Below are 23,908 nucleotides of genomic sequence, written 5' to 3' on the forward strand. Positions count from 1 at the left end.
TGCGTGTTGGAGCTGGGACCCGAACTCAGGGTGGACTCTTTCTAGTGCACAGCAGGTTTCTCTCTACCTGTCTAGATCTATTACAAGTCCAGCGGATCTCTCGTCCCCCAAACTCCAGTAGCCTATCTCTGTTCCCCAAGCCCCAGTAGCCTGGCCGCTGGGAACTAAGGGCGTGTAGGGCTGCCAAGTGGGCGTGAGGGCTTTGCTGAGGAATTGGCCAGGAGCTGACAGCAACGCATTCCGGGCCGAGCGCAGGGTGGCCTGGAGCTGAGCCCCACCCCGCTCGCCAAAGCGTCCCTGCATGCTCTCCTGGGTCCGAGCCCGGAACGGCGCTGCCGGGACCCCGCCCCGATCCCGGGTCCGCCGCGCCACGCGAGGTCCGCGCAGCTCCCCGGGGGCGGCGCCTGAAGGCGCACGGGGACCTGCGGCGAGCCAGGCCCGGGAGGCGGGGCGGGGCGGGGCGCGGCGCTGAAATGGCTTTTCCAGATTAGGGACCGGGCTGCGCTGTTGACACAGTCATAAGTTTTAATGAGAAAACTTGAGTATTTGCGTGGGAGACGCAGCCTCCGAGAGCGCAGATGCGGCGGGCTGCGCGGGGGGCCGGTCCTCCCCGGGGCGCCGCGGCAGGCCAGGCGCGGATTCCTTTCAGGCCGAGGGGAAACGTTTAAACCCTCTCACCTTTGAACTGCCGGGGACGCTGTTTACCTTGGCTGCCCGCGTGGCAGTTTTACAGATATTAAATACTGACCTGGGGGCGAGCGGGGTTCCTAGCTGCGCGCTCTCGCCGGGGGCCAGCCGGGCACCCCAACGCCCACGCCTCGGGGGTCAGTGGGGTCCCCGCCCCGTGCCCCCTCTGCAGACGGCTGTCTGCATTGGGTGCTGGGGGAACGCCCAGGGCGATCTCTTCTCATTCGCCCCACCCGGTTGATCTCCTAATTTGATTTTCTGCGAAGGGCGGAGTGGAGAGGTACAGGAGGCCGATAGCTGTCTGGGCCTAGTGCGCTCTTTTCGCGGCCTCTGTATCCGGAAAGCTGAGCTCTCCAGCTTAGGCACCTCCTCGGCAGGGCTCCGGTGGCCGCTTCTCGAGGAGCAGAGGCAACGTCTCTCTCTAGAGACCCCTGTGGAAAGGCGTTCTGCCCGAGCCCCGAGCTCCAGCCGGCAGTCAGAAGGCTCCCTGCAGAGGCACAAGCCATGTTGATTTTACGGAGAAGGCTGCTATGCACATTTCACTGCTGATTTATTGGTTTTTAACTAGATCCTTATGCTGGGCTAAAAAAGCCATCTTGCACTTTGCAAGACTCTGCTGACTGCTGCCGAAAATGACACGCGGGGCTCCTCCTGGCCTTTCCCTGGCTCCTCCTGGCCTTTCTCCGCCTCATCCCACCCAAAGGGCCAGGGTGGAGGCCGAGCACGGAGCCCTCTTTTGAGGAAGGAGCCCCAGCCTGCAGCCTCCCAGTCACTGACCACCTGCGGTGTGCACCCGGTGAGTGTGTTTGTGTCTTAGACGAATTTATGGACCTGCAAGGAGGGCCTGGGAGGGGGCCAGGGCCCACACTGAGACTGCACAATACCCACCTTTTCTCCCTCTGCCCCACAAGAGCTCTTGTCAAATGTTTTAATGAACTTTAGGGTCAGACAAATGTAGACTGACATCCTCCTGGTTACTATCCTTGCTGTGTGATTCAAGGCAAGCTACATAAACTCTCTGATCCCCTACTTGTCTGGGAAGTAAAAATGACATGAAATATTGGTTGTACCCTATTAACATAGGGCCCAGCACGCAGATAGTGCTGATTAAATTCCCTCCAGATTCTCCCTCCCAACCCTGGCTGTTCACTTCTGATTAAGATAACTTCACACAAGGTGTGTGAGATCATACTGTCTCTGGGACTGACACACAGTGTTGCATAGCTCAAGTGAAAAATCGTATCTTAATATATACCACTGATTTATAAATTATAAAGCACTTGAACCCATCAGCTTATCAAATCCTCATAGAAGTTCTGAGACAAGCTAAAAAGAAGTAGTCAAGTAGTTTTTCCCAGAGGAGTTTTATCACAGAATTATTCAGCATTTCTCCCCTTCATACAGAGAATGGTTTTGTGGAAGAGGAAGACCTGAGATAGGCACAAAGGGAGTCATGAGGACAGGACCTGCGTGGACATCCACCTGCAGGAGAGGCTTATTTGGCCAGTCCTGAAGTAGCAATGGAGGGGCAGGGTGGGCACGGTGAAGACAGGTCTGACTGAGACTCCCAGGACTCCAGGAGCCATAGGGGACGCTGGCTGCATCTGCAGAATCCATCAGCAGCTTGATGGGTTGCCATTAAACAAAGATGGGATAAGGTTACACGTGTTTTCCGTGGGAGTCGGCTCCAATTTCAGCCTGATGATTTAGTCAGGTGTAAGCATGAAGTTTCCAATTTAGAGAAATAAATCTCCAGTGATTTTATTATCCCCTGTTTTACCCTGACACCCAACTTCACCCCGGCCCCCTGTCAAAGCCCTCATGATGTGTTTATATAGGGCGCACTGTAATTGATTGGCGTGCAATAGAACATGACACAGAAAATGTGGCCTTCCCCACCAGGCCCAACTCTGGGAACTTCCATATTTCATCATCCCTCAGGCCCAATCAGAGGCCCTTACTGGCTGTGGCCACAAATTCCTGGGATTCTGGGTTGTCTGAGAATAAGATCTTGGGGCCAAGCAGGCCAGCTGGGTCCATTGAGGTGGCCTCAGCGGGTATTGTAGCCAGGAGATGTGGGGTAAAGAGCTTCAGAAAGAGGCATCTGCCCCTAGGTTGGGCTGGTTGGACTCAGGACCTTAGATTTCCTGCCTATGTAAGAGTAGCCAACCTGAACAACCAGTGGCTCTAAGGCTTGGTAACTGTATGGTTTCAAACTTCTGAGATGGTCAGTTTCAAAAATAAGCAGTTATTTCAAGTACCTATAAATCTATGGTCCTAGATTTATCAATTTATAATAAATGTTATGATATATACATATATATATATATATACACACTCTGGTATATTATAGTAATACTTCTCATGAATATGCATACAAATATGTGTTTCTGATTACTGACAGCACTACTAAAAGCAATATATACCTTTCCATTATCATTTTTTGAGAGCTTTCAACGTACTCTGCCTGAGGCATGTTATAAAATTCTTTGAATTCTTCCAACAACTTTATAAAGAAAGCTTTGTTATTTCCTTTATGCATGATGTCATTGAAGATCAGAGAGGGTATAATTTGTTCAAGTTTACATAGGGTTGGTCACTGCCTAAGATTCTGGAGTTTTAGCATTCTTGCTTATAAGATAGTAAAACAAAGTTGGGAAAGCAATCAGATGTGGAGTAAGAAGCCATTTTACCTCATGGGTTGTTGTCACAAGTGCATCTAGTAATTGTCACAGTGTTAACTCACTTTTCAGTAAATCTGTCTTTAGTTCCAGGAGACATAGCAGGATAAAGAATCTCCAAACCTGGATGTAGGTGAGTTCACACCTGATACCTGTAGAATCCTAGTTTCTGAGTCTGAAAGAAAAAGTCATTGTAGCTCAGCTTTTCAATCAGAATCTAGATTCTCTTTTGCCATAACCCCTGATGTGTGGATGGATAAGCTCTTTGCAAATCTTCAGCGACTTGAGCTATTCCCTTACAGATGGGTGAAATGTACTTTCCTGTAGCTTTGATTTAGTGATCCCAACTCTGTCCTGTACAGCCACAGAGGAAATTTGTTTTCTTTATTCCATTCTGGAGTTTTCAAGACAGTAAATCAATCACATCTATGTATTCACTACTCATCCATCTAACACTCTTCCACCCTCCTTTTATCCACCTAACCTTCCATCCCTGTATCCATCTATTCTGCCATCATCTATTAATCACATGCCTGTCTAGCTCTCCATCATTTGTCTTTTCACTTGCCAGCTTATCATCCACCCACCCCTCATCATTATGTCCACTCTTCTCTTATTTTTTCTAGCTTTCCATCTCTTCATCTATCCATCCATCCTTCTCCACCCAGTAGTTCAGCCATTCATCATGTGTGCATGCATTCAGTCATTCATTCATCCACTTATAGACTCATTCATGCACTTACAATTCCTTGAAGGACTGCTACTGAAATGGCATTCTGGGGAGCAACACAAAAATAAATATGTCCTTAACAAACTTGGAAGAGAGAAATGAACCAGGTGCATACCTACAGAACTTACTCATTCCAAAATGTCAACCAGCTCTAAGAATTTTCTTGGCAGTTTATAAATCAGTATCCAGTGAAGAGTCCAGGTTCTCCATGTAATCAGGATCCAGAGGAGAGAGGGACTGGTGGAGGTGGGATGTGCAAGGCAAAAATGAATGTGTTGTCTTTGGGGACAGAGCAGAAAACTTTCGTTCACAGAGTATAAAACTAAGAGCAGAATGGAGTTGGTCCTAGTCTGGGATTCAGGCACTGGCCTCGAGCCATAGCATTTGGCTTGCTGTGAAATCTGGGAAATTCTCTTGCCTTTTAAAAGTTGTTTCCCTCACTCTCAATGAGGGAGACACTGCTTGATTTGAACCGGTATAAAAAGGTGAGAAGTTTAGTAAGAAAGGATCAGGTTAGCTGTCAGATACAGTGTCCAGCAATACAAGCTTCCTACCATGATAGTACATTTTGCCTTTTAGAAACTTGGTGGCCAGACACAAAGGTCTGTGCTTGGTCCATTTGGGATCTAGGCCTCAGGAAACTGATTGTGCTTGTGACTGTTTGTATACAGAGATGTTCCATGGTGAGCCATGCCTCCGGGTATTTGTGGCCTTGTGAAGTCCCCAGGCTGAATTTGGTATGGCCCTGTGACTGCTTTAACCAATAGAATGTTATAGAGATGATGGTCTGCCATGTTGTCTGGGAGGTGTTTTATTGACATGTAACAAATGTCTACAGATTTAGGGGCTACAAATAATAGCCATTTATTAGCCCACAAACTGTTCTCTAAGTCCAGACATTGTGTGACTGAGTTTTCCGCTCAGGGGTTACCAACCTGAACTCTGTGTTGGCTGGGGCTACCATCTCATATGAAGCTCTTAATCCTTGTCCAAGCTCATTCAAGTTGTTGGTGGAATTCAATCCTTTGTGGCTATTGAACAAAAGTCCCTGCTAGGCACTACTGAAAATGCTTTCCACAAGTAACTCAAGCAATGCACACAGCAGCACTAGGAAGTAGATATTATTATTGCCTCATTTTTCAGATAAGAAAATGATGCACAGGGAGGTTAAATAACTTACCTAAAAGCATACAGTGTGGAGATGGATCCAGTCTCTTCCTTGGACACAGTGGTCTAGTTTGGAGATTTTAGAATTGTATGCTTCTATAAGTTTAAGGTTCAATAACTTTTAAGGTTCTGGTAGCCTAAGAATTTATCCAGAATTGAAGATCCCTGAATTTTCAGATCTCAAGATTCAAGAATTCTCATATTCTGGTTTGAAAAAGCAAATGATTGCCATCTGTGAGTGTAAGAGGGTCAGGGGCACCAGGGCAGTGACACAGCCCAAACCCTCAGTCCCACTCTGTCCTCTTCTCCAGGAGTTGAAGAGACTGCTTAGTTCATTTCTCTGAAACCCGAAACCTCCTTGGAGCTGGAGCCCTGGGTATTGGAGAGCAGGAGGCAGACTTCCTTGGCTGATAAGGCCTGCAGCATCTGTGGAAAGGGGCCAGAATAAGCAGGGAGACCAGGACGCAGAGTTCCCTGAGAATAACATTCCCCACATCCCGCAGACCCCAAATAAATCCATGCCGTCCTCAGGCGCTGCTGAGGCCTGGGAGGGAAGAGAGGAGGGTGGGAAAGGGCTGATGTTTCCCTAGGACCCAGCACCCTGCGTGTCGTTTCTGTCCGGTCACAGGTCTGGTGGCCCTAAGACAGCTGTATGCTCCAGGACTGTAGGGAGGATGTCCAGGCCTGGAAGCAGGGCTGCCTGGCCACGTTGTGTGGGCAGAGATAAGGAGTGAGGTCAGGGTTGACATGTGGAAGCATTTAGGGGCCTGGGAGTCTGGGCACCACAGAATGATGTCCTGGAGGCTGGGGCCTGGGGTTATTGACACCAGCAGCCTCATTCTACAGATGGCGAAACTGAGGGAAGAGAGCTGCCGCCACGGCACATTTAGCAAGGTGATCAATGAAACCTCAGGAACTGACCTAACACAACCCACCCCTGTGTTTCAGCTACACTAGCAAGTGCTTTCACCAGCATGCCTTAGTACGTGCTGGGCGCTCTATCTGCATGGCCTCGCATGCTGAATCCTGTTCGTTCTTTTTTTCTTTTTCTTTCTTTCTTTCTTTCTTTCTTTCTTTCTTTCTTTCTTTCCTTTCTTTTCTTTTCTTTCTTTTTTTCTCTCCCTCTTTTCACATTTTCATTAGTATACACTTGAAATACATGATTACATGTATTAATGGGGTTGGTACATGTATATAACATATTTTAATTCTTTTTACTTCCTCTTCCCCTTCTCCCCACCTATCTCTAGGTCCCCTTCTCATTTGTAAAAGATCATTCTCCATGTTTCCTATTACCTGTCTTTCATTTTGCTCTTTAAAATAGTTATACTTTGAGATTCTCATATAGGAGAAACCATGTGATGTTTATGCTTGTGTGTCTGATCTATTTCACTTAATGGTATGGTCTCAAGATGTATTCATTTCTTAGTAATAACTCAAATTTATCCTTCTTTATGGCTAAGTAGTACTTCATGTGTAATAATATCACATTTTCTTCTTCCATTTATTTGTTGATTAGATATACTTTACTTCCCAAAACTGAGCTGTTATGAATTGTGCTGCTATAAGCATGCATAGGCTTGTATCTCTGTAACATGATATCGTCAACTCTTTTAGGAAGATACTTAGAAGGGTTGTCTTAGTTACTTTTCTCATTGCTGAGACAACATACCTAACAGCTAACGTTAAAAGAGGAAAGCTTTATTATAGATCACTGTGTGTAGAGGTTTCAGTTTGTAGTTGGTTGGCCTGAAGGCAGGATGGATGACAGAGCAGCGTCACAGAGGAGACAGCGTTCATGGCGGCAGAAGGCCACAAAGCAGTGCAGAAGTGAAGCAGAGGTGACAACAGCAGCTTTTTCTCTGTCTCTTGTATTGAATTCAGGATACTCACCCAGGGTGGGCCACCTTAATCCTGGTGTCACACCAGTAATCGATCCCAGCATCGCATCCTTAATCCAAGCATCACACACTCGAGATCCAGACACCCCTGAAAAGCTCCACCTAGGACCACGTGAGGGTTTAGGGGAGCAGTTAGACCCCAACCATAATAACAAGAATAGGTGGGTCAAATGGAATTTCCATATGAATTTCTATGTGATTGTACTAGTCTACATTCCTACCAACAATGCGGAAGGGTTCCTCCTCCCCTGCAGCCTTTCCAGCATTTGTTATTGTTTGATTTCTTGACAATGCCATTCTTTCTGGAGTGAGATGGAATCTCAGTGTGGTTTTACTTTGCATTTCTCTAATCAATCATGCTGAACACTTCTTTAAGTATTTGTTGGCCATTCGTATTTATTTTCTGAGACACGTTTATTGATTTCAGTTGCTTGTTTTTGATTGGATGTTTTTGGGGGGCAGTCTAACTTTTTGAGATCTTTGTATATTTTAGGTATTAGTCCTCTCTCTGAGGAGCAGCAGGCAATTTTTAAAAATCATTCTGTGAGTTGTAGTTTTATTGGTTGTTTCCTTTGCTGTGCAAAAGAATTTTAACTTAATATAAATTGCTTTGTTCGTTCTTGATATTATTTCTTGTGTTACTGGGGTTCTGTTCAGAAAGTTCCTACCTGAGATTATCTCTTCAAGAAGAGACATTTGTTTTTCAAGGCATGCTCTGATGCTGCCTCCTCTAGGAGGCCTTCCTTCACTCACTGCCAACTTCTCGTGAGCACTAGGAACATTTCATCTGCTCCTGTGTTTTCCTATCACTTTCTCTTTCAGGGTAATATTAATTGCAGCTATTTTTGTTAGATACGATAAACTAAGCAGTTTCCATCACTCTCTTATTTAACAGAAGTAGAAGCCCTGAGAATTTCCTAGGAGAGAAATAGAAGCCCTGAGAAGTAATGTGCCTAAAGTTACACAGCCAGAAAGATCCAGAAAAGAGATTCACATTAGGGCCTGACTAGCTCTCACTCCTGTATCCAGGGGCCCCTGGATCCCTAGAGGTTACTTGTGTCCCGGGTCATGGCTTTTGTTCATTCCCATCTGCACACTGGACCCTCTACTGTTGGTTTTTTAAGGGCAAGGCTCCTGCTTTCCTCCCCATGCTGTCCCTGGCTCTAGCACAGAAGTGCTGAGGTAAGGCTGCATTGCTGATGGACTATGAGCCCCCCCCCCAAGTTGGTGTATTCTGATGACTTCAGGGATGCTCTGGACTGTTCTGAAGACTTCATGGATTCTTCGGAGACTATTTCCTGGAAGCTGTTAGCTGAGCTAGCCCCAGAGATATGAACAAGAAGAGAAGGCAGAGGCAGCACCTGCAGGGAACACTGAGAGGCCCTTGATGTTGAAAGCTAGGTGTCTTAGGCCACACCTGGAATGGCCTGGGGTTTGGGGAAAGAGGCCGTGAGAGACCAGGAGGGGTTCTTGGGGTAGAGTGATAGAGATCCCCAGGGTAACTGAGGGAAGAATTTAACTAGACCTCTCTTGGGGCTTCCCCAGGCCTTTTGCCTCTGCTTTGGGCGACTCTGTTGTAATCAGTAGGGAAGATGAATGGTGTTTCTTGGAAGAATTCCTGGGACCAAGGCATCTGGAGAGACAGAGATGTGGCTGTGAGGGAGCGAAGGGGACCCCTTCTGGGTGTGGCAGAGGGCATGTAGCTCCTCAGTAGCTGACTGGTTAGGTACCGTGTGTGAAGAGCAAGGGCTGAGGGGCATGTCACAAGTCACCCTGTTGACCAATAGTCGGTAGCCTGGGCCACAGTTCCAAGGCCATTTGCATGTGCTACATATGCATGTGAGGCCCCAGGCTTTGGGGTCCAGCCAGATGCCCTCCACCCTGACTGAATCTCTTCAGATCTCTGGTGTAAAGGCCCCTCTGGCTGGGAGTGCAGAAGCCTGGCACAGCAGTGCTTGGGAGATGGCATCACACTTTCATCCCAGCCTTGGTGCATCTCTCCACCTCGGGTCCTTTAATGACTCCCACTGCAGTCTATGCATCGACAACCATGGGTCTGCCACCTGCCTCTATGTCTTTCTGGAGCTGCAAACTGGCTCTGAGGCTACATCTGGGCAGTGGCTCGTGGATTTGGGGCCTCTCTAGCCTCTCTTCTTGTGCCGTCACATCTCTGCTCCAGTGACACAGTGCAGTTCTCAGTCTCCTCATTGTGGCTCAGCTTGTTCTCCTGCCTCCTGGCCTGTGCTCACATGCAGGCTTCTGTGGGGGACACCTCCCTTTCATGCTCACCCTGCTCCATCTCATCACTTTTGGGTTGGGTGCCTTCTCCTGAGTCCCACATTGCTGTCGTCTGATTGTGTATGAATTTCTCCCTTCATTCCTGCATTGAAACCTAATGCCCAAGATGATGACACTGAGAGGTGGGCTTTTGGGAGGTGACAGGGCCTTTTAACTGGGTTTAGCAACCTTATAAAGGAAGCTCCAGGGAGCTTTTGAGTCTGGGACATGTGAGGACACAGCAATAAAGCACCATCTTTAAAGCAGAGAGTGAGATGCACCAGACTTCAAGTCTGTTGGTGCCTTGATCTTGGGAGTTCTCAGACACCAGAATTGTAGCAGTATGCTTCTGTTGTTTGTAAATTACCCAGCCTGAGGCATTTTGTTATAGCAGCCTGAAGGGACTGAGACATGGGTGATCTGAGTTCTGTGACTCTTTCCAGGCTGTGAAGTAGGTGTTGGGTGACTGTCTTGAAGGGCCTGAGGGAGAACAGGGGTCTTCAGGCATCCTGGGGCTGGTAGGGAACTGTCTACCCCTCTGTTCATTCTCCTATCTGTTCATTCTTTCACTTTGGCATCCCTGTGTCTGTTCACTCTAGTATTCATGTGTCTGTTCACTCTAGTATCCATCCATTCTCTCATGGTGCTTTTCCTTCCACAGAGCTAGTGCTGGGATACAGAAGGGAGGCAGACAGCACAGGTTAAGGAGTAGTGACTAGGTATTCATCTGGCCAACAGATGAGTCACGATCCTGTGATTATCTAATTTTGTCAACTTGATAATGCATGTAACATCTCTGAGCTTTAGAACTAACTTCTATAAAAGGAGGAAAACTTGGGCCTGTCTCTTAGAGTTACTGTGAAGAAGTTAAGTGATTGGCCAGCTCAGTATGGTTCTTAGTGACTACTACTATGCAGTCAGCTTCATGGATACAGGGAATTATTAGGAATACTATGTTCCTGTGTACTTCAGTGTCTCTGGATCTGGTGGTAGAAAGTGGCCTATAAATAAAAAATGATACCAAGAAGATGTGGTACCCAGAGGTGGATTGGTAAGAATGGATTGGTGCCAGCATCAGGTCTTTGACCACAGCTTTGAAATACTCAGACCTACAATCTGCAGCCCATCATGGATTGTGTGGTACAGGATTTGAAGCTGGTATTACAGGACCTTGTACTTGTGCATGTAGCAAGAAGTTCATTGGTATTTGGGGAGTCAATAACAGTTCCCTCCACAGCCCCAGCACTCTGCGATTTCTAAAGTCTTTCTAACAAATTTCCTTCTTTACTTTTTTTGCAATCCTTGCGAGGTAAGATAGGATTTCGAGCCAGCAGTGGTGGTGCATGCCTATAATCCAGAGCTTGGGAGGCTGAGGCAGGAGATCATCATGAGTTTGAGGCTGGCCTGGGATACATAGTGTATTCAAGGCCACCCTGAACTACACAGTGAGACCCTGTGTAAAAAAAAAAAAAAAGAAAGAAAGAAAGAAAGAAAGAAAGAAAGAAAGAAAGATTTTCACAGTCATCTGTCAGAAGAGGACGCTGAGGCCCTGGGAGGGGAAGTAACTTGCCTAAGTTTATACACAAACCCATGATCTGGATTTTTATTTTGCTTTAATCTTGGAATTATTTGTAAGAATTCCAGAAGCTATACTTGATTTTCGCCAAAAGGTCTAGGGGAGGAGATTGGGAAAAAAAAGAAGCAAGATACATTGTCTACAGGTATGAATTCCCTATGATGAATATGATCATTATATATATCTAAAAGGTACTAATAAAATTTTTTAAATGCAAAACAATGATAGAAAAAAGAATTATTAAAAGACTTCCAGAGGCCCCAGAGGAGGGAGGTGGGTGGGACTCCTGGAGTGGAGGCAGGGGAGTCACCCTGCCCTCCCCTCCTCTGGATGCATCGCAGAGTCACGGTTAAGGACACTCTACAGGCTAAGTGCATGAAGTTGACTACCTTTCAGTGAACAAGTCACTTACTTCTCTGTGCCTCAGTTTCCCTGGTCTTAAAATGGACACAGTCATACTAGTACCTGGCTCCTTGAGTTGTCCAGAGTATTAAGTGAGATAATAATGAAAAGTGCCTGCAACAGTACCCTAAACACGTGGGAGGCTTGAGGCGTGACTATGATGCGCTCTCTCCTGGCCAGGAGGGAAATGGGCCACTTACAGTTGGATCCTTTCTCCCCTCACAGCCTAGGAGTCACGTGAGAGCAAGTGGAGTGACCATATTCACCTTCCATGTGCCACAGCCAAGGAGAGAGGTGGCTGGGCTGTGAGTGCCGTGGGGTGGGGTGGTGCTGGGGGACCAGCTGCCTCGCAGCTCCAAGCCCTCCTGTCCCCAGTGATAAATCTCGTGTGTATTTTAATGATTATTTAAAGCTCTTGGCTGCACGCCTGTCCTGGAAGGGCCGTCTCAGCCCCTGTCAGGCAGTGGCAGATTGAAGGCAAGCTTGCACATCACTTATCGAAGGTGGCTTCTTTTATTCCTCTATTTTCATAATAGACTCACTGACAAAATATTGTTCTTGGCGCCAGCTGGCCCCCTGTGCTTGTGTTGAGAGGTAACAGGCTGCCCCAGCGAGGGAGCTGCCGGCAGCAGTTCCTCATCCTCAGGGTGTTCTTTGCAGGACCAGGAGGGACTTAGTTACCCTAGTCCTGGTTTTGCTACTCAGGAGAGGGCAGGAGGCTGTGTGTCTTCCTAGGTCCTCAGGCATTTGTTTGACAAACGTTTCCACTGACGTCCTGTGCTAGGCTCGGTCACCATCACATAGGCTCCCAGAGCCTGGAGGGCTTTTGAGGACCACTGAGACTGGTGATCATCAGACTGTACCTCATAGAACACAGGGCTGCTCAGCTGGGAAGCTACCTGGGAATCAAGGTAGGGGTGTGGAAAAGGAGCCGTGCCTCTCACCCAGCCTTGGATTTTTATTTTGCTTTAATGTGAGAATTCTGGTAAGGTTGTATTTGAAGAAACACTGCTGGTCAGAGGAAAAGTGTAAGTACCACTTAACCCTTCTGGTATACAAAATGGACAGCCGAGGCTCAGAGAGTGGACATACTTGCCCCAGGTCACACAGACATTTTCACAATAAGGATCTAGCTCTTGAGCTGTAGTTGTGGCGGGAGCTAAAACTAGTATGTACAACACTCAAGAGTTCAGGAGGCACTGTCTGGAACCAGGCTTACAGAGGTCTCCAGGTCAACAGTCACCTCCTGTGTAACCTCCATGTCTAGGTGTATGGTGGGCTCAGAAGTACACACTCTCTCGTTGTTTTAGTTAGCTCTGGCCACTATGACGAAATGCTATGTTCTGTATAGAAATGTGTTTTCTCAGTTAGGGAGACTAGAAGTCTAAGACTGAGGTCCGGCAGCCAGCATGGCTGGGTTCTACTTCAAACTAGGTCTCTTCCTAGTTTGCAGATGGCTGCCTTTTTGCTGTGTCCTCCTCCGGAAAAGAGGGGAAGGGAAGCGAAGGGGGTGGGGAGAGAGGGAAGGAGACACTAAGGGAAAGAGGGAGGGAGGGAGAGAGGAGGTGAGGGAGCCTGGGGTAAGGGAGGAGCTCTTGTTTCTTTCTGTTTTATGATCCCAGGGTGAGGATCCTACCTTGTGACCTGATCTAGTTACTCGTCAGTTGCTTCTCAAAGGCTTGATCTCCACATATCCTCACCTTGGTAATTAGAATTTCAACATTTGGTGCCTAGCAAGGTGGCTTGCTTTTCTGCAGCTCCGTTAAAATAGTCTCTGTAGGCTTTCAGCAAGGGGAAACCCACACAAGCCTAGCTGCCCGCCTAACCCCAAGGGTTGGTCTCCTGAAATCTCGATGGCCGAGGGTTTAGGAACTTTGGTTCTATTGGGGAAAGCAGTGCAGACAGGTCCCAGAGGAAACACATGGCATGCTTGGGTTGGTTAATAGCAAGGAATTTTTTTATAGTAGTGGTAAAACTTAAAATTTACCATTTTAGCCACTTTTTTTTGGTCTTTTTGAAACAGGGTCTTGCTATGCAGTTCAGCATGGTGGTTTTGAGCTCACTTTGTAGCCCTGATCTTGAACTTGCAACAATCCTCCTGCCTCAACCTCCTGAGTGCTGGGATTATAGGCGTGCGCCATCACATCAGGCTTTAGCCAATTTTAAGTATGCAGTTCAGTGGTGTTAAGTATATTCATACTGTCATGAAACTATCACCATTCATTCTTTCATCTTCCCTAAGCAAAGCTTTGTAGCGATAAACACTACTGCTGTGACTCCAGTTATCTGGGAGGCTGAGGCAGGTGGATCACAAGTACAAGGATACTACCGAGGGAGGCCCAGTCTCAAAATCAAAAGGCGGGGATGTAGCTCAGTGGTAGACCCCGAGTTCCACCCCCATACTGTACTGCAAAGCAAAGCCAAGCACAAGAGGGCACCAGCTAAAGAAACCCCAGTAACTCCCTCTTCCCTTCTAGCCCCCCTTGGTAACTGTTAATCTACTTTGTGTTTCTAAGAACTTGCCTTTTCTACGTATGGGATGTTTTAAAGGGCCTATTTAGAAAGGTGTGGACAGGGTTTAGGAAAAGCTGCAAGGGATGAAATGAGGTCATTGGGCCGAAATCTCAGTACACTGTTACCACTCCTGGACAAAATGAGAGGACATCAAGGTGACAGAAAGCTCCGGAAACCTGGGAACAGCTCCAGGGCAGGGGCTGCCTGCTGTCAGAGGCCCCGCAGCCACCTCTACCCCTCCCAGTGAGCCAGCAGCCAGCTGAGAGGGAGATTGCTCTTCCTTCCCTGGGCCCCTCCAGGTCTGCATTGTTCTGTGACCTGGCTCCTACCCTTAGTCCTGGAGGCACTGCACAGAGGAAGCAGTGTGCAGAGAGGAGGGGCCGTGGGAGACAAACTGACCAGCCAGCAAGTGGGTACAGGCCTCTGAGCTGTTTCATTGCATGGAAATGAGTCGCAGAGGCAGCACACAATTAAAGGCTCTTGTGCAGTTTGTATATTGCAGGTGACCGACAGTAAGAAGGTGTAATGAATTTTCATTTCCTGTCCCTCGCTCCCTAGCAACTTCTCACACTCTGCACAATTTGCTTGTACGTTTGTTTGCTTTGTGGTGGATGATGCTAAGGCTGAAAAGTGCTGCCTTGTCCTCCAGCGCTGGCTTCTCCATGCACATGGCCAGTGCCTCTGCTTTCACCAGCTGGGAGTTCCTGACTGCTGTCCGCCTCACACTTCACCCTCCCCAGGGACAGAGTAGCCTGCATGCCGGGAAGGAAGATGTTGCAGGTGATAGATATTTAGCCTTCACAGTAAATTTTCCTCACCAACACACCTGGGCCCTGGTGTCTTGGCTCTGTAGTTTCTGTCTCTGACCCTCTCTATCTTCCTCTCCTGTCATCCTTAAATATTCCTAGGCCTAAGCCATTCTAAGCACTCCCCTTTTCTTACTGTCCGGTACCCGACTGCTGGGCGCCTTCATTCATCCCAGATGATGGGTGGTTTCTGACTCCCTGTGTGTGGGGAGAGACCTCAGGAAGGTCCTAAATCTCTAGCAACCCAGGCTGTGTAGGGTGGAGGGCTCAGGTGGGAAACGGGGATGCTAGCATATAGAATCCTTGTGTTCCAGGCAGTTCTTAGCCTGTGCTTGTGTAATAAAAATTGTATGCTGGTTACTTTCTCAAAACTGCACACATTTATAAATTTACTTAATTACCAGAATAACTGTATTCAGGAGCCATTGTTCTTGTTTTGCAGAGGAGGCATTCAACTAGCAAATGCCTTATCAAAGGTCACACAGCAGTCCATCACAGAGCTCTGATTTGAGCTCAGGCAGATCTGTCTCCAAAACTTTTCCAGCCACCTCGGGAGGGGGTGAGTTCCTGGTCCCCAGAAGTGTGTGAGTTGAGGCAGAATGTCATAAAGAAACTGTAGCTGAGGAAAAGTTTGCTTCCTGCTCTGAAATTCCAGGACTCTTGGTTTGGATTGATATGTGCCTCCTGGGAAGTACAGTTGTCCCCTATAACCTACAGTGGATACATTCCAAGACCTGGGGATGCCTGTGGATAGGACAGCATTAAACCCATCAAAATGGTCATAATTGCTCTTCTGTCATGGAGATTTTTCCAGGTGGTCCTCCACACACATATACCATATTTTTTTCTACACACACACACACACACACACACACACACACAGATTTAATGCCTTTTCTGTGTTAACTAAGCATTACTACACAATGCATCCATTACTTTTGCAGTTTGAGGCATGATACACAAATTTCCTATCTTTACAGTTTTGTGAACAAAAGATTCATCATATCACTTACCTTAGCAACTTAACCATAAGGTTCTTTTTATTTCTTTATTAAGTGAAAAAAATTACCTTTTCATTGAAAGGAGGTATTTCATGGTTTCTTTGACATATCACACCTGCCAACATCATTGCTGTTGTGCTTTGAGGCCACTGTCATCTAATGAACACAAGCACCACTATAGTAGTGACAGTGGGTGTGGTAACATCAGTGGCTAGTAAGTAACTAATGGGAGGGTAATACATATGGTGTGGATACACTGGAAAAGGGATGATTCTTTTCCAGGGTGGGGCAGGAATGGACAATGCATAATTTCATCACACTGCTTAGAATGACATGCAGTTTAAAATTTATAAACAGTTTATGTATGGCATTTTATCATTTACCCATTTTTGGAGCTGGGTTGCTCTGAAATAGCTGAAACCCTGGAAAATGGAACTGTAGATAGGGGGTGACTGTGGATGTTGGGGTGGGTGCCTCAGTGAGGTCTGGTGATAGGAAGTGGCAGGATGCTGGGTTGTAAGGGCTGGCGGAGCAGTGTGTGTGTGTGTGTGTGTGTGTGTGTGTGTGTGTGTGTGTGTTAAACTAAAAGGGTAGCCCGCTGGTGCAAAGTAATCAGGCAATGAGCTCACCTCTCCCCTTCCTGTTCTTTCTTGTTGCCCTGGGCTGTTCGCTGAGTCCCAGATGGGCAATATTTAAACATGGATTCTGTTCTGAATAGAAGTGTCACTAGGGTTGCAATGTGCTCTTTATATATTGCAAAGAAACAAGCCCAGGGCAACAAGCGAGAGTGTTGGGTTTAATCTTACTGCTGCTGCAGGCTGGGGTGCAGGCTGGTGGTGTGACCGCTTCTCTGTTTAATGAGAGAATGGGGAGGCACAGTGCTGGGGACCGTAGGGTTCTAATTCTCAGCTCTGAAGCAGGCTTGCATGTGTGCTGAGCCCAGCCATATTTTAGAGCTCCACAGTGAAGACAGAGTGTGGTGAGTATTAACTGTTTTTTCCTGACCTTCTCAGGCCTGATGCCCTTGGTTCCATGTTTGTCTTTTTTATTTTATTTATTTATTTGTCTTTTTCCTTTTTATCGGTACCAGGGATCGAACTCACAACTGCCTGCTTGCAAGGCAGGCGCTTACGCCGCTGAGCTAAATCTCCAGCCCCATGTTTGTCTTTTTTAAAAACTTCTCTTTCCTGTCCTTAAAGGGAGACATGGTTCCAGAGGAGAAAGAGAATTGGATAGAGTGGGGGTGGGAATTCCTTTTGGGGAGCAGCTCCAGAAGTGACCTGGCCCACTCTTGGTTCTCTTGGGTTGTGGCATCGAAAGTCAAGGACTCTTGACTGCAGAGCCACTCATCCCATACAGCCATAACCCACGTTGCTGTGTGAAGAGTGACTATTAGACTAACCAGTGGTAAGTGAGAAGGCAGTGCTGGGGTATTTGATATTTGCATCACTGCCTATTGCCCCTTAACCAACCATCCCCAAATTGAGTGCTAATACATTTGTAAAGCTGTAGGTGGGCTCAGACCCTTCGTTCTTCTGCTGATCTCAGCTGGACTTATGTGGCAGCCAGCCTCCGAGATGATCCCTTGTAACCTTTGTCCACAGGTATTCACATCCTCGTGAAGTGATGCCCACACTATGTCATGGTTAGTCTCTGTGATGCTTTCTGAGACTGACTTATAAAAGGCAGATCCTCATGTGTTAGGTGCTCTCATCCATGTGCTGTTGTTCTCATTTGGGTTAGTGGCTCTGGAGGAAGCAAGTGACTACACTGTGAGCAGTCCTGTGGTGAAACCCACATGTGGAGAAACCACAGCCCTGGTCAACTGCCAGAGGGGAACTCGGGCTGCCAACAGTGAGGAAAGTGAGCTGGCAGAAGGGACACCCAGCCCTGTTTTAGCCTTAAGATGACCAAGATATTTCTTTTCTTTTTTTTCCTCTTCTTTCCTCCCCTCCCCTCCCCTACTCTCCCCTTCCCTTCCCTCCCCTCCCCTTCTCTCTCTCTCTCTCTCTCTCTCTCTCTCTCTCTCTCTTTCTCTCTCTCTCTCCCTCACCCTCCTTCCCTCTTTTCCTTCCCTCCTTTCTTCCTTGCTGGGAGTCTTGCTAACTTTCCATGGCTAGCCTTGAACTTGCTATCTTTCTTCCTCTGCTTATTTAGTAGCTGGGATTACAGACCCCTGGCACTATATCCAGTTTGAGAAAACCAATTTGTCTTCAACCTGCAGATACCCTGATCCAAAATCATGCAAGTAAACTGCCCCTGGATTCCCAGAAACTGTAAGAAGAAAGAAATGTTGTAAGCTGTTTTGGGGTAATTTGTTTTGCAGCAAAAATAGCTAAAACACTTATGGATCTGTGGTCAAGTGACAGTGATGGCTTCCTCTACATTCCTGCCCAGTGTCTAACTAATGGCTAGGGTGACAAGGGGACCTGGGTTATGTGTATCTCATTACTCAGAAAGTTATCCTTGTCACATAATAAGAGGAGTCACAGACTTCCAAAAGCAAAGAGATAAGCTTTAGTGTGCGTCTATTCTAATCCTTTGCAACATCACATTTGCTAATGACTCATTGGCTAGGCAAAGTACATCACTTATCCCAGATTTAAGTTAGGGTGAGGAAATAGATTTACCTCTTGATGAAAGGAAGGGGAAGAATTTGTGGCCAGTTTCACAGTTGTGGAACACACGGTTCACTACAAGATCCCATCACCCTCAATACTCCTTTCTCTACTTCTTGTACAACCTGCACTTTGGTATCAAAATCAGCAAGTACGCATTGAGCAACCGTTACATGGCAGGTCTCGACATGGCAGAATCAGGATTTGAACCCAGCTCTAGGGGCTCCGAGTGTGGTATTAACTCACCTCTTCCCACCAACATGTTCACAACTTTCCATTTAAGTGCAACGGATCTGTCTGGGGCAGGACGTTTGGGCAGAACAACAGACTCCAGAGGGCGACAAAGGCCAAAGTGACTTCCATTGCCACCCCATGTTCATCTCCTTCCTTCCCAGGGCTGTCCTCAGAGAAGTGAGCAATGCTGCCTGCCAGGAAAGGATTCATCATTAAGCACTAAGAAACCAGGGGCGGGAGGCAGGGAAACAGGAAGCAGAGGGAGGACAGGAGTAGGATAAAGTGAAAAGGGGGATGAGATGGACAAAAAGGAAAAATAGAAAGTAAAAAAAGAAAATATGAAGAGTCGGAAGATGTGACCATATTATCAGTATTGTTATTATATCTTGGTGGGAGAACTTAGTGCGAAACGTGAAAGTCAGAACGCAGGTGCTGATGAAATAATGAAATCTACCTCTTCCTAGTGAACTAGCAATGGACATTTCCTGGCACTATGACACCACTACTTGTAAGATACTTTTTGATTCAATTACACTTTGGAGGGGTGGGAGAACTGTCACATAAAAGGCACATACTTAAGAAAGATAGTAACACACAGTTGTTCCTACCATCGCTCCTTAATTTCTTGCAAGTCACAGTGGATGTCTGAATGGACACTGGGACGTCTATACTCTGTTGAATCCCTTTGGAACTCTGTGGAATTGCAGGAGACTGTAATACTTTTGCAGCTCATATATGTGAACTTCATTTATTTATTTAAATCAACAACATAATCTCAAGACATAGTGAAGAATACTGGTGTTTTATGTGTACTTTGGCTTTGGATAAACATACAGCTTCTCTCTCTTTTCCACTAATTGTATTGTATATATCTGGAAGTTACATAGCCTTTATAAATCTCCCTGAAGGCTTTGATAGGTACATATCTAGCACCAATTACAGGACTTGGTGAAACAGATCCACTGCAAAATATTCTCTGATCTATTTGGAAAGCCCAGGTGTTTTTATGTTTGTGATACATATTAAGTAAATTCATTGTGGGGAATTGGTACATGTATACATCACCCTTTTCCCTTAGTCTCCCTTTTGTACTTTGCCATCCCTGGATCCCTTTCCCATCTCCACAAAGTCTGTCTCTCTGTTTTCTATTATCTACCTTTTGTTTTGCTCTTTAAATTATTTATACTTTGTGTTTCTTATGTAAGAGAAATCATGCAACATTTAACTGTGTCTGATTTATTTGGCTTAGCAGTGTGGCATCAAGGTGCATCCATTTTCTTATAAATGACTCAAGTTCATCTTCTTTGCTGGTGAATAGTACTCTATTGTGTATATGCACCATATTTCCTTTTTCTTTTTCTTTTTCTGGTATCAGGGGTGAACTCATGACCTCGTGCTTGTGCCCTGAGCTAAACCCCTAGTCCCACACCACATTTTCTTTATCTTTATCTCTGCATAGGCATATAGGTTGCTTCCAAGGACTTGTGTTACTATAAACATGAGCATACACGTATTACTATAATATGATGTCTTTAATTCCTTGGGCATATACCTATAATTATAGTAGGATTAAAATAAATTTCTATTTTTAGGTTTTTTTGAGGAAACTTCACATTGATTTCTACAGAGGTTTTATTAGTTGATATTTCCACCAACAATTTAGGAAGGTTCCTTTCCCCCTGCAGCTTTGCCAGCATCTATTATTATTAAATTTCTTGAGGACAGTCATTCTTACTGGGATCAGATGGAATCTGTTTTAATTTGCATTTCTCTGATGCTAAAGATGCTGAATAGTTTCTCATGTGCCTATTGGCCATTTGTATTTCTTTTTTTAAAAAATATTCATTTTGATCACTCATTTTTAATTGGGTCTTTTATTTTTTTAAGTACTTATGTATTCTATATATTAGTACTCTGTCTAAAGAGTCGCTGGCAAACATTTTTTTCCATTCTGCATATTAGAGACTGGATGGTTTTTACTGTTAGTAACTGGATTGGTTGACATACTATCTCCCACATACACAATAGCTTTATTTTTACATGAAATGTTTTTCTCGGATATTTAAAGCAATAATTAGGATCCAAACTTATATTAACAGTTAACTCTGTAGTCCCTATCACTCAGAACTAAAGTAACGCTGCACATGCATGTAATATGCTGGGTCACTTCCCCCCTCCTAATTTTTGTGATAAAGTCTGAATCAGAACCTAAAGTGCAAATAAGAACAGATCTAGAAGTGCTGTGGCCAAGGACAATGAAAACAGCCTGGTGTTGTCTATTCCTAAGAAACAGAATGCTTTTTGAAGGTTTGGAGCATATCTAATATATTAAAACCCTTCAAAATTGATGCTGGCATCCTTTTTTGCCTTCAGTGTCTTATGCCTGCAATACTGCCTACAACCACCAGGTAGCAGTAGTATCTTAAACAGCCTGCACACCTGAGCCATAGTCTTCTGTGACTGTCAGATGCGTGACTTCCCCCACTGTATGAAAATATGTTTTCATATAACTGTTAAGCAACAGTTCAGGAGGCAATGTATCACTGCACTCATACTGGTTTGAGCCTTGATTCTGGCGAGTTTGGGTGAGTTAGCTTCTTACAGAAGGGGAAAGGGATAAACAACAGTGGTTTCCAGGACTATGGTATTCTGTATGTCCCCTTACTGAGAGCCCTTTGATTTTGACCCCAGAGGCTCTACACACCCTGGAATGTGATTAACGTTTGCTGTTTAGCTGTGAATGGTGCAGAGTACAGAACATAGCCTATAGTTGGACTAACCCTTACTCTCTTATAGTCATCAATCCATACTCACACAATGAGTGACTATTAATTGAGCATATACTCAATACCCATCTGAATACCAGTTCTTTTTATCCTCACAGCAATTCTATGAGCTCTATATCATCATTATGCCAAAGGAAAAAACTCCCAAGGGCAGGGGGAGAGTAAATGAGTTTCTACATAAAATTTGCTGTCTGTTGCCTGGCACACAATGAGTGCTTGTTATATATAGTGCTTGCTATTTGCAGATGAGGAGACAGCTGCTCACAGGCTGGCTGGACAGACAGCCCATTTGCTGAAAAGCATAAAGCAGCCAACTATAAGAGGCAGTAGGAATACGGAGCAGTGGGCCACTAATTTTTGGGGGGCAGGTAGCCAGGAAGGCTTCATGGAGGAAACAGCATTTAAACTGGATTACAAAAGATAAGCAGGGGAGCAGAGTTTTCCTGGTTGTTCCTTTTTTTTTTTCTTTTTGATAAAACACAAAGATTTAGCAGAACACATGGCTATAGAGTTGGAACTAGAGAGTAAAGTCACCATGATCCCTTGCACCTGGGGGAGTTGTGGGGCTGAATTTCCATGCCAACTGTCAGTGGAAATAAAGTTGTTTGCTATTATTTCCCAAAGGTGGAGTGTGGAGGAACACATTTTGGCCATGAGCAGAGGGAAGAGCAACAAAACAGAACCTGGGCTTTTGGATGACCTTGCTGAGCATAGCTGTCTCCCTCACGGTGGACCTCAAGCCTTTGGCAAAGGATCCCATGAGACAGCACAAACTTTATCCTACGTGACCCACTGTGTGTGGGCTCCTCAGTCTGAAGTTATTTAGTTGGAAGCTTAAATAATACACCAGGTAAAAAGGGAAGAAGGCTTGTAGGTCAGGACATCCAGACACGAAGAGTGGAGGACCTTAGAGTGTTTTAGGAAACTTTCTCATAGGGTTCTTTAGAGGATTAAATAAGCTATTAAACACACAAAGTGCTTACTGTAGCATCTGCTGCATGCTAAGCTCACAATAGATGAAGGATATTTTTGTTATGTGACACAAAAGTGACTTCAAACCCTCATCTATCAAGTAGGGTTAGTGACACCAGTGTGGTAGAAGCAGAGGTCAGGACCTTCTTACTTGAACAGTATGAATGACCTGGAGAAATCCTACTGGGAGTAGGATGAGAAGAAAAGTAACTATTGAGAGATAAATGAGTCCTGACTTCCACTGATCCAACAGTTTAATTTAAAACCTCCCCTGCAATCCTGTCACTCAGCTGCAGCTCACATGTGTCCTGTTCTGTGTGCCTGAGAAGCCGTCAGCAGTTCCTTGGAGGTGTCCTGGGCATTCAGGGCTCCCAGTTTTTCTGTGAGCCTCTAGGTTGACTCCTGTTTATCCCACAGGACTCCGTGCGGACATCCGGTCTGCCTAGGAACTCCGACCTCCTTGGGAGATCTGAGTGTGGCACAGCCCTCCCTTGCAGCCTTGTCACTGGTCTAGGTATCATTTCTGCCAGGCTGAGCTCTTCCAGGGGAAGGGGCATGAGTGTTTTCGTTATTGTTGTTGGTTTTCTCAGCACCTGGCCAGGTAGAGCTCAGTCTTACGTTCACTGAATGCATGATCCTTGGGCAACCCCAGGATTAGCAAGTGTGTGTGGATTGGTACACACACACTCGCACATGTGCTCGCGGGCCGGGGGTGCTGGTGGCGCAGACAGGGGTCTTTATCTTAGAGAGTCTGTAAAATAAGCCGTTTCACATATGCTGGAACTGCGCCTTTTCGACAGCATCATGGGAGTCAGGGGCTAGGAGGTAGTTCGGTAAAAGAGAAACCAGCACAGCACGTCGGAGGCCTGGCTTCCCCCTCCCGGCACCCCTCTTTCCCCCTCTGAACCTTATTTATGGCCCTCGCCTTGCTGTCTCGGAGGACTCTTAGAGTCCCAGGGCCCGTGGCTGTGGCGCACACACCAGGCCTGGCCTCCCAGGGCCCCGCGTGGACCCGCTACTTGCACGACCCGCAGGAGGGCACCACCGCGGGCCCTGCCCTGGCCCCGCCCCGGCCCGGCCCGGCCCGGCCCGCCCCGTCCCGGCCTCTTCCGCCCTCCGCTCCCCGCGGCCGCTCCCTCCGCCCGCCGCTCCTCTCTGCCGCCCGTCCGGGGCGCGGGCCGGGCGCGCGCTGGGTGGTCCCGGCCGGGGGCGGGCGGTAGCCTGCAGGCGTAATTGGCATGCACGCCGTTGTAGCTGAGACCGCTTAATAAAGCATTACATATCTCACCGCTTCCATATTTCATTACCTCACGCGGAGCCTGTGAGAGGGCCCTAATGGGAGTCAGCTGTGTTTTTACTTTCTGTTGTCGGCCGGGGACCGGCTTCTCTGTGGATTCTTTGAAATGAAATAATGTGATGCACGCCGCGATAAGGGCCGGCCGTAATGAGGCCCAGGCCGCCGGGCGGGCGGCTGCGACCGCTCCAGGTGTCGCGCATTTGAGCTCGGGGAGGAGGGGCGGAGCGCGGCGGAAGGGGAGGCGGGCGCAGAGCTGACG

At 46.7% G+C, this 23,908-nt stretch overlaps 2 long non-coding RNA genes across 2 annotated transcripts in view; one reads left to right on the top strand and one right to left on the bottom strand.

The window, feature by feature from the left end:
* The first annotated feature begins 469 nt into the window (after positions 1-469).
* The window catches only part of LOC134473063 (uncharacterized), a 181,221-nt gene continuing 157,782 nt past the window's right edge, over positions 470-23,908 (top strand). The window contains exon 1 of the long non-coding RNA XR_010043165.1: positions 470-1,483. This is a non-coding gene — a long non-coding RNA (uncharacterized LOC134473063). The remainder of the gene's footprint in view (positions 1,484-23,908) is intronic.
* Positions 4,800-23,839, bottom strand: LOC134473064 (uncharacterized). Its single transcript, XR_010043166.1, has 3 exons — positions 23,660-23,839; positions 18,607-18,785; positions 4,800-5,691 (listed from the first exon to the last, which is right to left on the bottom strand). It is a non-coding gene; the product is annotated as an uncharacterized LOC134473064 (long non-coding RNA).

Source organism: Cavia porcellus, unplaced genomic scaffold, assembly GCF_034190915.1.
Source record: "Cavia porcellus strain 051 isolate PalLab524CR breed Dunkin Hartley unplaced genomic scaffold, mCavPor4.1 scaffold_25, whole genome shotgun sequence".
In the NCBI taxonomy this organism is placed as follows: Eukaryota; Metazoa; Chordata; class Mammalia; order Rodentia; family Caviidae; genus Cavia; species Cavia porcellus.